The 12,166-nt window shown below is 39.2% G+C and overlaps 1 non-coding gene across 1 annotated transcript; it reads left to right on the top strand.

The window, feature by feature from the left end:
- Positions 1–7,430: 7,430 nt before the first annotated feature.
- LOC131169739 (small nucleolar RNA R71) lies at positions 7,431–7,537 on the top strand. Its single transcript, XR_009140650.1, has one exon. It is a non-coding gene; the product is annotated as a small nucleolar RNA R71 (small nucleolar RNA).
- The last annotated feature ends 4,629 nt before the right edge of the window (positions 7,538–12,166 follow it).

Raw genomic sequence — 12,166 nt, 5'->3', positions numbered from 1 at the left:
TACTAAAAACATAAAAGAAAAATGTATGTTATGAGGAACTAAAAAAACTGAATAAGTAAATGGTTAAAATAAAAACAACACAAGCAAAATATTAACAAGTTCAAAATACTAATTAACGAAATTAAAGACATGAAATGTAAATGGAGAATAAAAGCTGGTCAGTCAGGTATGGGAAGTCCTTTGCCCTTGCCATCTTGTGGTGGTGGTGCTTGTGGTGGTCTTTGTGGAGAGAGAATGTTCAAAATCAGTGCTTGGTTTGTTTCGATCTTCTCCAGCCTAGCTCGCATGACTTTCAATTCATCTTGCATTTCAGCACTTCGATCCAAATATATGTCAGCTAAATCTCGTAGTGTCTGAAAATTGACATCCGTCATTTGCCGAAAAGAATAGATCTCATCACTGAGATTCTCCATGAATGTCAAAAGAGTTGCTATGGATGGTCCAGAAGCTGTTGATGAAGCAGGTTGAGCGGTTGGTGGAGCTCGGCGTGAAGGTTGTGTAGGAGGCTGCACAAATGGTCGCTCAGATGCTGAGGAGGAACTAATGGCAGTGGGAGAACCAGGTGGTTTGTCTGTTAGTGAAGGAATCTCATACTGCTTGGTAGCTTCATTTTTGATACAAAATTTTTGGTTGGCTAGATGAGGTCCATCCAAAAATAACAAACCAGTTGGAAGAGCAGGACACTTGTGCATTTGAGGATTAAACCCAAAATAATGTGCAATAGGTGTGACTAAGCCTCCAAAGACAATACTACCAGTACCCCTAGTGGTCTGGCGAATCACATGGCGGCAGAAATAATAACCAGGGGAAGCCTTTTTGCCGGTTTTTGCACACCACAAAAAGAATAGATCATACTGTGACATTGTGCCAACATTGGATCCTCTGCCTAAAATTGTATTTGCAATTAGGCGCTGAAGCAATCTCAAGGCATGATTTTCAATTTTGGAGGCCTTACTGTGTCCTGGTTTGAAGTTACCTGCTGAAGGTGCAATGCGCTTCCAAAATTCACATGCATTATAGTCCCATTGGTTAGTAGGTATTTTGAACAGACCATCAGGTGGAAAGCCAAATATATGGTGAAAATTATCCATAGACAGCACCCTATCTTGACCAAGGCATCTAAAATGGATCGTCAAGTCATTGTCCAAAGCAATTTTATGCTCATTAGTGGACAGGGAGGCCAGAAATTCCTGCACTAAAATGGGGTAGACCAGTTCCTGTTTATGTGCAAATCGCACCCAACCTAAAGCATCTAACAGAGACTGCATTTCATCATAAATCTTCAAGGTTTTAAGTGTAGACACATCCAAATACCTTGTTTGAATCATTTGTCGGGCTGCAACCCTTGCCTTATTTTTCTTCATTTCGGCAGTAGGTAGTGTCCAATGTGTAGCAGTAGGCAAAGAGGAAGGGAATGCAAGGTTACCTCTAGATGTACCGGGGCGTTTGTGCAGATTTGGAATGCCACGTCGTGCTCGCAGCGCGGCAATGGAGGCGGGCTTGGGGGTTGTTGTGCGGCTGGTTCGGGTTGTTTCCGCTTGACGCCGGCCGTCGATTTGTGAGGTTTGATACTTTTCGCCTTTTTCTTTTTGAGTGTGGCGATCGGAGCATTAGCAGAATGGGCCGGCGATGGGTCGGCGTGCATGGGTGGGGTGGTTTGGGGGTTGTTGTGTGGGGAGTGGGGAGGCGAGTTTTCGAATGATAATGGAGAGTCGGTCATGGCGAAATGGAGGGTCGTGATCGGGGAAAGAGAAATATGGGAAGAGTTGCGGCAGGTGAAGGCGACGGGAAAAATGGAGGTTAGGGCAGGGAGGGTTGTGTCGGGGGCGATGTCGAGAGGAAGATGAAGGTAATGGGCTATCGGGTTAGGGTCTTTAGGTTTTGGGTTGTGGGCTTGGGTATAGGCTTTTGGGTTTTGTTTGGATTTTAGGTTTAATTTCGGGCTTGGGCTGGTGGGGTACGGTTTTTAGGGCTTTGGGTTTGCTGCTAGCCCATTCCGGTGAAGGGAGTTTTTATTCCAAAAGGGTGTCCAGCGAACACAAGCGGTGACACAAGCAAAACCCGGTTATGTAATCTGCTGCCCAATTTGACCAAATTTCATAGCACCTAAAAAAAATTGAAACAAATTAGATTTCAAATAATTAAACCTTCATAACATGAATTCTAATTGTCCAACTTGTTGTGTTCATCAAATACTCGCACAAAATAATTTTTTCAAAGCACCAATTCACACACCCATATTCAAATAATTTTCTTGTTAAACCAAGATGTTAAAATTTGGAAAAATTTTCTCTTAAAATTAACCAAAAGGGCAATGAATCCAGCAATATGAACCAGCAAATATTCAACAAAAGAGAGATGAAAATTATAAGTGAACAAATTAAAAACCTAAAATTTAAAGCTAAAAAATAAAATTTTTATTGCTCATTTGCTTGCAATGCATTGCATCCCATCTGCACAAGGAAATTAGAACAATGTTAGATTCTGAGTAAGGAGTATAGAAAAGCTTAAAACAAATATATAAAAGAAATAAAGAATTAATGGAAAATTATGAGTTATGTACAAAAATGCTAAGTTTAGGTCTTTAGTTTGACCATACTCACTCAAAATTTCATGGAGAATGAGAAAGATAGCAAGTTGCTATTTTCTCAATTGGCTCACCAACTGAATAGTGCCTCAATCTTTGTCCATTTACCTTGAAATTACCAGATTTTTCACCAGAAATTTCCACAGCACCATGAGATAAAACTTTCACAATTTTGAATGGACCGGACCACCTTGATTTTAATTTTCCTGGAAAAAATTTCAACCTTGAATTGAATAAGAGAACCAAATCTCCTTCTTTAAAGTCCTTTTTCTTGATATGCTTATCATGCCATTTTTTAGTTCTTTCTTTATAGATCCTAGCATTTTCATAAGCATCAAGTCTCAATTCTTCTAACTCATCAAGTTGCAAAAGTCTTTTGTGTCCAGCAGCTTGTAAATCAAAATTGATTGCTCTTATGGCCCAATAAGCTTTATGTTATAACTCTACGGGCAAATGGCATGATTTCCCAAAAACTAACCTATAAGGTGTAGTTCCTATGGGGGTTTTAAATGCTGTTCTATATGCCCAAAGAGTGTCATCTAATTTAAGGGACCAATCTTTTCTGGACTTATTGACAGTTTTCTCCAAGATTTGCTTGATTTCTCTATTTGTGATTTCTACTTGGCCATTTGTTTGAGGGTGATATGGTGTGGCAATCCTATGCTTTACCCCATATTTTCTCATCAATTTTTCAAATTGGTGGTTGCAAAAATGGCTACCACCATCACTAATTATGGCACGTGGGGCACCAAACCTGGTCAAAACAAATTTTTTCAGAAATTTAACCACAACTTTTGCATCATTGGTAGGTGTAGCAATAGCTTCTACCCATTTAGATACATAGTCCACCCCTACCAAGATATATTTATTTCCATAAGAAGATGGAAATGGCCCCATGAAATCAATTCCCCACACATCAAACAATTCAACTTCTAATATGGATTGTTGGGGCATCTCATCTCTTTTGGATATGTTGCCTACCCTTTGGCACCTATCACACTTGCTTACAAAGTCTCTCACATATTTAAACATATTAGGCCAATAGAAACCTGATGTCAAGACTTTTTCAACAGTTTTTGAGACACTAAAATGACCACCATATTCAGAGGAATGACAATGGTAAATAACATCATTTATTTCTTCCTCTGGTATACATCTTCTAATTATTCCATCATTGCATCTCCTAAACAAAAGAGGTTCTTCCCAAGAATAAAATTTAACATCATGCAAGAATCTTTTCTTTTGCTGCCAAGATAAATCAGGTGGCAAGACACCACAAGATAAGAAATTCACAATATCAGCAAACCATGGAAGTGCAGAATTCAACACATACAATTGCTCATTCATGAAAAACTCATCAATTGGCACAATTTCATCATCTTTATTTTCAGTTTTTATCCTAGAAAGGTGGTCAGCCACCACATTTTCAACACCCTTTTTATCTCTTATTTCCAAATCAAATTCTTGAAGTAATAAAATCCATCTAATCAACCTAGATTTAGCTTCTTTCTTGCTCATTAAGTACCTTATTGCTGCATGATCAGTGAAAACTATTACCTTTGAGTTGACCAAATAAGAACGGAATTTATTGAGTGCAAATACTACCGCAAGGAACTCCTTTTCAGTTGTGGCATAATTAACTTGAGCTTCATCAAGGGTTCGGCTTGCATAGTAAATGGCATAAGGTTTTCTATCTTTTCGCTGGCCAAGGACAGCTCCAACAGCAAACTCGCTTGCATCACACATGATTTCGAATGGCAAAGTCCAATCTGGGGGTTGCATGATAGGAGCTGTTGTTAAGGCCGTCTTCAACCTGCAAAAAGAAACCATACAATCTTGATTAAAATCAAATTTAACATCATGATTCAAAAGATTTGTTAAGGGTTTAGCAAGTTTAGAAAAATCCTGAATAAATCGCCGGTAAAACCCGGCATGTCCAAGAAAACTCCGCACTCCTTTGACAGTGGTTGGAGGTGGCATTTTTTCAATAATTTCTATTTTAGCTCTATCCACTTCAATTCCCCTATTGGAGATTAAATGCCCTAAAACGATTCCCTCTTGGACCATAAAGTGGCATTTCTCCCAATTCAACACCAAATCATTATCAGCACATCTCTGCAAGATTTTAGACAAATTAGTCAAGCATGAATCAAAATTAGTGCCGTATACTGAAAAGTCATCCATGAAGACCTCCATAATTTCTTCAATAAAATCAGAAAAAATGGCCATCATGCACCTTTGAAATGTGCCAGGCGCATTACACAATCCGAATGGCATCCTTCGATAGGCAAAGGTGCCATAGGGACAGGTAAAGGTAGTTTTTTCTTGGTCATCAGGATGTATTGGAATTTGAAAGAAACCAGAATATCCATCTAAGTAACAAAAGAATGAATGCTTGGCTAATCTCTCTAACATTTGATCCATAAAAGGAAGGGGAAAATGGTCTTTTCTTGTAGCATTGTTCAACTTCCTATAGTCTATGCACATTCTCCAACCTGTAACAGTTCTAGTGGGTATTAATTCATTATTCTCATTTTTAACAACTGTCACCCCACCTTTCTTTGGTACAACATGCACAGGACTAACCCATTCACTGTCAGAAATAGGGTAAATAATTCCAGCAGCTAGTAATTTTAGGATTTCCTTTTTCACAACATTCTTTATTGTAGGATTCAATCTTCTTTGATGTTCAATGGAAGGTTTACTATTTGGCTCAAGGAAAATCCTATGCATACAAACTGTTGGACTAATTCCCTTTATATCATCAATTGTATAACCCAAAACTCTTCTATATTCTCTCAAAACTCTCAACAATTTTTCTTTCTCAATATCAGTCAAAGATGCATTAATTATGACAGGATATGTTTCATTTGGTCCAAGAAAAGCATACCTGAGGTTGGAAGGAAGAGGTTTAAGATCTACCTTTGGGGCATCCTCTACCTTTAATGATGGTGGTTTGATCTCTAAATTTTGTACTCCTTCAAGTTGAAAAATTGTGGCTTCAGGATGTGGTGGAGAGCTCTCCAAGTGTTGTGCAAAAGCAGCTATGTTGTGATTATCATCATCAATGCTCCCACCATGGACTAAGCAATTTTCAAGTGGGTCTTGTGGATAGCTTTTTCTGAAATGCTCTTGAACAATTTCTTCAATAATGTCTACCCGCAAACAAGACTTAACTTCTTCATGTTTCCTTTTCATTGCAGGATTGATGTTGAATATCATTTGATCATCTCCCACTCTAAGTGTCAATTGCTCACCCTTCACATCAATTAATGCACCAGCTGTTGCCAAGAAGGGTCTTCCCAATAAGATAGGAACTTTTGTGTCTTCTTCCATATCCAAAATGACAAAGTCTACCGGAATGTAGAATTTCCCAACCTTGATAGGCACATTTTCAAGAATGCCTTCCGGATACTTAATTGAACAGTCAGCCAATGAAAGATACATGTTTGTGGGCTTCAACTCTCCCATATTCAACTTCTCATATATTGAAAGTGGCATTAGGCTGACACTAGCTCCAAGGTCACATAAGGCATTTGCCACACAATTATCACCAATATGACAAGGAATGGAAAACACACCCGGATCTTTGAGTTTGGGAGGTAACTTCTTCTGGATTATAGCACTGCATTGCTCTCCCAAGTTGATGGTGTCATAATCTTCTAGTCTTCTCTTGTTGGAAAGAATCTCCTTCAAAAACTTGGCATAACTTGGCATTTGGGATAGTGCCTCAGTGAATGGCACATTGATATACAACTTCTTTAGCACTTCAAGGAATTTGCCAAATTGTTTGTCTAGCTTGTGCTTGATGAATCTTTGAGGGTAGGGAAGGGTGGGTTTGTAAGGTTCAGGTGGGATGTATGGTTTCTCTCCCTCATCTTGCTCACTTTTGCTTTCTTCTTCTTTTTCATTTTTCTTGCTCTCAACTGAATTTTCTTCTTTTGTGCTCTCTTTTTCTTCTCTCTTGTTTTCACTCTCTTGACCAACTTTTTTACCACTTCTCAAGGTTACAACCTTACATTGTTCATGAGGGTTTTGTGGTTGGCTAGGTAGTTTCCCATAGGAATTGCTTCCTGATGAGCTTGCTTGTTGCGCCAATTGAGTCTCCAACATGCGGTTGTGGACTTGTAATTGATCCATGGTTTGTCTCATGTGTTGCATTTCTTCCTCCAATTTGCTATTCATCTTGCTTTGTTCAGCAAAAAATTTCTCCATCATGTTCTCCAAAGATGGCTTCGGTTCATGGGATGGAAGGGATTGTTGTGCTCTTGCTTGATATCCAGGTGGTGGCTTCCTTGTGGGCTGAAATTGAGGCCTATTTTGCTGCATAAACTACTGGTTATGAGCATAATTTGAGCTTTGGCCTTGTTGAGCAAAAGTTGCTTGTGGTCTCCATGTTGAGTTGTTCACATTAGAATAAGCATTTCCCATAGGTTTCTGTTGATAACCTCCTGCATAAGCAGCTTGTTCCTGCAAATAATCATCACCATAAGAAGAGTAATCAACTCCACAACTTTGGGTTCCATCTGTGAAGGCAACTTGTTGCACAGTTGTAGGAGTTGAGGTTGTTGCCTTTGTGCAAAAATCACTAAGAAGCTGAGTCAACTGATCAAATCTTGCATTCATGTAGCTAACTGAGTTAAGTTCATAGATCCCAGCTTTCTTTGGCTCAAGTGCTCTAGGATTTCCCCATAAATGGGTATTATGAGCAATCTTCTCTAATAGATCATAGCATTCTTCACTTGTCATTCTCATGAAATCTCCTCCTGCTTGTGAATCAATTGTGTTTCTTATGGCTGGAGTAACTCTGGTGTAGAAATTCTGAACAATCATCCATTTCGGTATTTCATGATGAGGACATTGCCTTTCAAGCTCCTTAAATCTCATCCAAGATTCATACAAAGTTTCATCATCTCTTGGTTTAAAAGCTACCATCAAATTCCTCAAATGAGTAGTTTTCCCGGGTGGGAAAAATTGAGATAGAAAAGCTTGAGATAGCTGCTCCCAAGTAGCTATAATAGCTTGTGGGAGTGAGTCATACCACTCCAATGCTGAATCCCGAAGAGAGAATGGAAATAAGGTGAGCCGAATAACTTCATCAGAAACTCCAGGTTGTCTTTGTGTACCACATATCATCAAAAATTTCTTCAAATGAGAATGAGGATTTTCAAGTGGGCTACCTCCAAATTGTGAATTCTGAACCATTTGAATGAGACCAGTTTTTAACTCAAATTGATTAGCTCCAATGATAGGTCTATTATCTCTCACATCAGTACATCTAGGAAAAGCATAGTCTAACATGGATCTTCTTTGAGGATCATTTTGATTAACCACAGCATTTTGCCCATTTTGCTCATTTCCTCCATTGTTTCCACCAATAGCTCCATTTTGATTCTCCATATTTTCTATTGTCTCCTCTTGCTCAAATATTTGTTGTTCTTCTTTTTCTGCTTCTTTTCTTCTCTTGTATTCCTTTTTGTTAGCTCGACAGAATTTTTCAATTTCAGGATTGAACAACAATTCAGTGTCGCTTGTGCTTTTCGATCGTCTCATAAACAAGAAAAGTACCTGAAAAACACAAGGAACAATAGTGAAAATAAAAGAAAATAAAAATTCTAATTAGCTTAAAACAATTAAAATCCAACTTAAAACAAACAATTCCCCGGCAACGGCGCCAAAAACTTGATACGGTGATTTCCGCAAGTGCACGGGTCACAGTAGTATAGTTTTAAAAAATGATATCGATCCCACAGGGAATTGTGCTTAAATTGGAAATAAAAGTATAAGCTAATTAGAATGACAAAAATTAAAAGATATTAAAAATAAAATCTAAAAATTAAAATTAAGACAAAAATTAAAGATGTAAAATGAAATTTGGAATTAAAATTGGTATTTAAGGAATTAATGCTAAATCAAACAATTAACTAAAATTAATTAGACTAGATTACCAAAAATTAATTTGAAATTTCTATTTATGAAATTAAGAAGAATTAAATCTAAAAAAAAATAAAGTAATTCTAGATATTGGATTTAAATTGAAATTGCTATTTATGAGATTTGGAGGATTTAAATCTAAATTCAATGAAAATTAAATTGATTCTAGAGATTGGATTTTCAATATTGTTTGCATGTGATTTTTCCCTAATTTAGCCAAACACATGAGAATTGCAATTTTGAGGGAAATCAATTCTTAAATTTTTGAAACCTTTTTCAAGCATCTCAAAATTGGTTTTCATTAAATCAAACCCTGTTTTCACGGTATTTCAAATCTAACAAAAACCCAATTAATGCTCTAATTGATTTTTGGAAAGTTCCCCTTAATCTTCTTAGCTTATTTCTAACACCAAGAAAATAAAGTTTATTGCAAGATTATCCATCCCCAATATTCACTTTTCAGTCCATCTATTAAGGATTAAAACTTAACTTAATGAGGGCCCATTCATCAAGCAAGGAAATAAGCACACAAGCAATAAATCAAAATATAACAATCTTCATTTAAATGGCTAAATCAGTTCAAAACCACAAAACAAATCAATATTTACAAACCCATCTCTAGAATCTCAATCAACTACTCGCAAATCATTGTTTAAAGACAAACCCAAATGAAGAAATGAAGAAATAATGGAAATGTAAGCTAAAAGGGGTAGAAAAACCCAGCAAATTGCAGAAGGATCTCTGCAGAAAAGTGCAGAAACGTGATCCTTGCTGCTGCTGGAAGAAGATGTAGAAGATGCTCCTCCCTTTCCCTCTTTCTATCTTTCTAAAAATGCCTCCCTTGTTCTCTCTCGAAAGAAAGTGATAAAGGGCACTTTATATAGGCGAGGGGACTGTTCTAGAATGGGTAAAAGGGGGAAGGATCCAGAGAAAGTGAGGTAAAAAGGCTGGAGTAACGGAAATGCCATGTCAACAATTTTCCAGTAAAAACGACATAAGCCGAGTCAGTTGTGTCGCGGGTTGTGTCGCTCTCGGCGTGAATATCTGACGATCGACACAACCTGCGACATAAGCTAATTCGGTTGTGCTGCAGGTTGTGTCGCTCTCGGCCATTTTTTTACTGAACTTCAAAATTTTTGCAATTCGATTTTAATCTCCTCCAAATGGCTACTCTGATCAAAATACATCAAATTTCTCCAAATTTATCCTACAAAACAAATGAATTCCAAAAATTAAACTAAGAAAAGTGAAAATTGCAAAATTGACTAAATATATACTAATATCTAAAATAATAGCTATGAATAAGGGTAAATTATGTGCAAAAATTACTCCTAAATGATGATCTAAAATGCATGCATCAATCCTCCCGAAGGCAGATGGAGGCCCCCAAAACCTTAGCCAAACCCGGATTCTCCCGAACAGTTCGGTTCTTCTCCAGGGAATGGATTAGTACTTGAGCACCGCGGGAGAGGGTCCTCGAGGTAGGTTGGGAAGGACCCCTTCCGCACTCGAAGAACTAGAGGGGGTGGTGGTGGCTCTTTTTGACGAGGAGGAGACCGAACCACTTCTATTTCAGGAACTGGCGGCCCTGAGGGCCGGGACGAGCCTTCCTGCATCTCTACTGAGTCATGCTTGGGCGTCTGAGAAGCCTCGACCCGTTTCATCTCCCCCACCTTTCTGGAGACCTCTCTCTTCCGCTTTTGGCTCTCTTTGGAAGCCTCGCTGCCAGCCATGCCTACACAAAGAATAAGTCAGTGAGTTCACTAAGGCCCAAAGGTCAGAGATATAGAAAGTACCGAGGTCGAGGTCAGAGAGCTGAAGCACGCGTTCTTCGCCGGTAATCAGCTACATTGTCCAATGATGCAGTTCAGCCATCACCGCGTCTAAACAAGAGAATTTCTAAGTGGCCGCCTGATCTTTCAACTCCATCACCATTATGCCCTCTTCCCTATTCAGGGTGATGCGCTTCGGAAGTAATGGGCCCTGATGCAGCCAGCTGCACGGGAAACCCTCAAAATCGCTCGGAACCTTGCTCCTCATAATAAAAAAGTGGTTCTTCCAATTCTTCAGTGAGGAAGGCAGGTCGGTAAAAAGCCCGCAATGCGGCTTTGCCTGAAAGAACCAGTATTCATTGTCCTTTCGACGAGTTAGCCTATGTAGCTCGGCGAACACCTTCGCTATAGGACTGAGTCCCTTAGCTCGGCAGAGACCTATGAAGGCTACCAGGATCCGCCATGAGTTCGGGTGAACTTGAGCTATGCAGACTTGGTGGAATTTCAGAACTTCCTTAAAGAAGTCATTAAGAGGGAACCGCAACCTGGCTTTTAATTGCTCTTCGTATACCATGATCATATCATTTTCTTCAAAGAAGTGATCAACTCGAAGATCGCCATGGCATCTGATAAGTTCATATGAATCAGGCCGAAGGTTATATTCTTAGCTAAACGACTGCAGATCAGTTTCTTGAAGGATTGACGGCAGCTCATCCACAGGAAGGCTTTCTCTCCCTAAAGAATGCGTTTGCCTCGAGGGTCCCACTTGACCACGAGATGGAACGAAGGATGTTGGAGGTTCAGATCTCTCGCTTGGTTCGACCACCTCAACTTCATCAGACGACCATGAAACATGAACAGAAGGGGGGCTCGTCGCTCTCTGACCCTCGGCACCGCTCATTTTCAAAAAAAAGAGAGAAATTTAACTAAAGAAAAGATCAAAATCCTTACCGGAGTGTGATCGATGTCAAAACAACTTGAAGAAACGAGAGAATTTTGGAATCACTCGCGAGGTGCTGAAAATGACATAAGGGAGCAACTGGCTGTCCCTTCCCCTATTTATACCCGTCTGAGCATTCAATGCTCACGGTATCCCAAGCGACGCATTGGTCAGTGAAATTCGCCAGCTTTTCTGACACGTCGCAAGAACATTCCAGAAACTCGTTAAATAAATAAGGGGAGATCGGTTAGTTAAAGATCGGCGAATTAAAGTAGATGTTCAGAATTATAGATCGATTAAGGGATGTTCAGTTAGGAATCGGATCGGATATGCACATTAGAGATTGGAAAGTAATTAATGCAATAATAATAAAATGATAATTATCAAAATAAGATCTCATTTTCAAAAGGTCGGATTACATCATTTGGGCAATCTCAAGAGATCGGATTACACAAAAGGTCGGATTACATCATTTGGGCGATCTTAAGAGATCAGATTACATTAAAGGTCAGATTACATCATTTGGGCGATCTCTGAAAATCGGCAGTAAATCCTATCTAGTAAAGGCCTATGTCAAAGCCTAGTCTCGTGGCTGAATCAAAAGATGTGTTTGATTAGGAGACCGGCCATCGACATCGAATAGATTTACAGCTCAGATGGGGGGACTATGACTCTCATGAGGATAAGAGAGGTCATCGTCAATGTTATCGCTCCGAACCGAGCCGCTGTCGGGATACCCAATGTGGTGAGAAGCCAAATGAACTTCGAAGGGCAGTCACCAATAATAGGAGGGAAATTAGCAGCCTTCTCGCTCGAAATTAGTTTGCCGATTATATCGGTCAACCGACTCGAGATTGACACGATCGATATTCTCGATCTGGATCGGTAAATTAGTCCGGTTCTCTCACTGTCATCAAATATGGCCATAGTGAT

The sequence above is a fragment of the Hevea brasiliensis genome, chromosome 1, assembly GCF_030052815.1.
Source record: "Hevea brasiliensis isolate MT/VB/25A 57/8 chromosome 1, ASM3005281v1, whole genome shotgun sequence".
In the NCBI taxonomy this organism is placed as follows: Eukaryota; Viridiplantae; Streptophyta; class Magnoliopsida; order Malpighiales; family Euphorbiaceae; genus Hevea; species Hevea brasiliensis.
This window is presented reverse-complemented; position numbering and strand designations above follow the sequence as displayed.